We start from the raw sequence: 2652 nt of genomic DNA, 5'->3' as shown, positions 1-2652 counted from the left end.
TACGTCAAGCGGAGTGACATTCTGGGCTTTCGAGCCAATCTGGTGAAGCATGCGGGTACCCACCGCAGTTCTGAGTCGGACCTTCTGGTTAGAAAGATGGCTTCTATCAGCTCTTCCACCGTGTTGTAGAGCCCCGTTCTAAGCAGGGTCTCTGTGGACGCACTCATTGGAAGACCAATGGCTTGCCCAACCACCTTTCTAATCATTATATAAGGCATGTTTACGTACTCCTTGCCGAGAAGAAGACACGGGGTTGACGTAAGTGATTCTCGAGAGTACAAAAGCTTGAACTAATCGAACGGTATGGGATTCCTTGAGGTCTCGCTTCTTGGTGGCAACTCGCCTGATCATGTGTGTGATTTATTGATTGTGTGTTTGAGGCGCTGTAAAGATACGTCACTCTTGGTGTTGGCCTGAAAATGGAGGCCCAGGATCTTGATGCTGGGGCTTTAAGTGATGGCCTGGCCATCAAGGAGTATTTGAATGTGTTCATTGAGGTATCGATTGGCGTGAGGGGGGACGACAAGGAGCTAAGATTTTTACGTGAACACTGGAAGCCACAGGCCCATTGGCGTACTAGAAGTGAGATGCCATGAGTTGGTGTGAGCTTCCTTTAATCGCTTTCGCGCGACATTTAGCAAGAACGCAGGGGTTATACCCCTAGATGTGCTTGGTGAGTGCACCACTTGTCTTCCCCGGCTCCGCGTGGGTTCGTAGCTTAATCGGTAGGACGACGGGCTCTAGCTTTGTTGCTCTGTTAGTTCCAGGTTCGATTCCTGGTGGTGCAGGGAATTCTTTTATTTCTTCGCGGGAGTTTTCTGGTGACACCAACGGTCGCGAAGGAACCTTTTGGGGGTAGAGGTAGAAAGCTTTGCTTTAAAAACGCGATTATCGCACGGCACTGATAACCTGAGCATGCGTGTGTGGTAGGTCTTGAAGGATCCCCCTTCGAGCGTAAAGGGTTCGCGAGCCTTAACCCGCCCGACGAAGTAACGCCGATCCGCATGAGAACAAATCACCGGTTTATTCCGGGAAAACCAAGGTAGGAAAAAACAAACAAAGCAAGTTGAGAGCAATATAAAAAGAGTACAGCAAGCAATCACGGAAAGCGCGTAAAGAAAACACTGCGGCGGTTGACGCCCTGCTTGTCCAGAAAGTTACAGCATGGTGCCGTACACTCACGACGACGTCTCCAGTCACTTGGGCCGACGACGGGTAAAGAGCGTCCGCCGCGGACGCTGGTTGCTCCTCGCTATCCAGGCGTCATTGCTGTGGCTGGCCGCCCGTCGGTCCCGTCCGCAGCCCGCGGTAGCAGCCGCTCTCGCGTGTGCCCCGGTGCGCACTCCCCCCCGGCTCTCCTGTGAGCGCCGCTTTTACGCCACTCTGTTGGTTGTGCGCATGTTCCGGGTTGTATGCGCACTACACGTATTTGTCCCGTCTCACTGTTCATCACACACGCGCGCATGGGCTCATGACGCACTGACGCCACTATCGCTGTTCGACGCGCGCACTTCACCGTAATCACCCTGCGCGGGCGCTCGTAGGGGCTGCGTCCCTACACTCCCCCTCCCCCAAGACCGGACAACTCCCGAGTTGTCCGAGAAGCGCTGGGGCTGCCGTAGAGGAAGACTTCTCCAGTGGGATTGAGATGAATGCGGGTTTAGGAGGGTCTCCCCGCTCGAGCCATGTTGCTGTATCGTTCAGCGGGTAGGGCATCCTGGAAGAATATGAACAAGATTATATTTCTTCCGAGTGCCGTTCGTAATATCTCTTAAGGTCGTCAATGTGTACGGGACCCGTATGCCGTCCTCCGTTTAGGTTGCGAAGGCGATATGTCAGCCGAGATTGGCGCTTTGTTACCTCATAAGGACCTTCCCATCGGTCAGCCAGGGAAGCAGCAAACCCTTTTGCTGCATCGCTCAACGGATGTGTGCGGCGCAGTACCAGGTCCCCGACAGAAAACTCAACCCGGCGCCGCTTGTCGTACTGCCGGCTGTGTTGGAGTCGTGCCAAATCCAGGTGTTGCCTGGCCTCCTGGATGGTCTCGTTCAGGCTGCTGCAAAGATCCTGCGCATACTTAACATAAGTGCGAGGGCGCACCTCGACCTGGTCACTGAATGAATGTTCAACAGGAAAACACAGGTCGCGGCCAAACAGCAGGGCTGCCGGTGTAAAGCCGGTCGAGCGATTGACCGTAGTCCTAGTTGCAAACGCCATTTCCGAGAGGCAAGCATCCCAGTCTTTGTGGCGTTCAGTGAAGGCCACCAACATCATCTTCAAGTTCCTGTTGACACGTTCCGTAATGTTGGCTTGTGGATGGTACGGAGTAGTCTTTTTATGTACTACGCCCAGAACCGAACAAGTGTGTGACAAGTGTGTGGCGCCCCCCATCCCTGATATTCGTTGGCCGCTAAGTTCAGTGGCCCCACCAGGCTCGGTGGGCAACCTTGTGTGTGGCCGGGCAATAAACACCTCCGAGCACGGCTGCTCGGGGGTCAGTCACCGTCACCACCAGCACGCTGCATGTCGTCTCTCGGCTGGAGGGTACCCCTACCCTCCCAAGTTCACGAACGCGGGACTAAATCGTGACACTGGCGACGAGGATGGGATTCGTCGCCACTGACGCCACTCGTCGCCACTGACACTGGCGAC

The 2652-nt window shown here is 54.8% G+C and overlaps 1 long non-coding RNA gene across 1 annotated transcript; it reads right to left on the bottom strand.

Annotated features, from left to right (window-relative positions):
- Nucleotides 1-1007: 1007 nt before the first annotated feature.
- LOC144168097 (uncharacterized) lies at nucleotides 1008-1977 on the bottom strand. The gene is made up of 2 exons (XR_013322160.1): nucleotides 1861-1977; nucleotides 1008-1717 (listed from the first exon to the last, which is right to left on the bottom strand). It is a non-coding gene; the product is annotated as an uncharacterized LOC144168097 (long non-coding RNA).
- Nucleotides 1978-2652: the final 675 nt, after the last annotated feature.

This window comes from Haemaphysalis longicornis, unplaced genomic scaffold (assembly GCF_048455015.1).
Source record: "Haemaphysalis longicornis isolate Haplotype H1 unplaced genomic scaffold, Haemaphysalis longicornis Haplotype H1 scaffold_1, whole genome shotgun sequence".
NCBI classification, from domain to species: domain Eukaryota; kingdom Metazoa; phylum Arthropoda; class Arachnida; order Ixodida; family Ixodidae; genus Haemaphysalis; species Haemaphysalis longicornis.
This window is presented reverse-complemented; position numbering and strand designations above follow the sequence as displayed.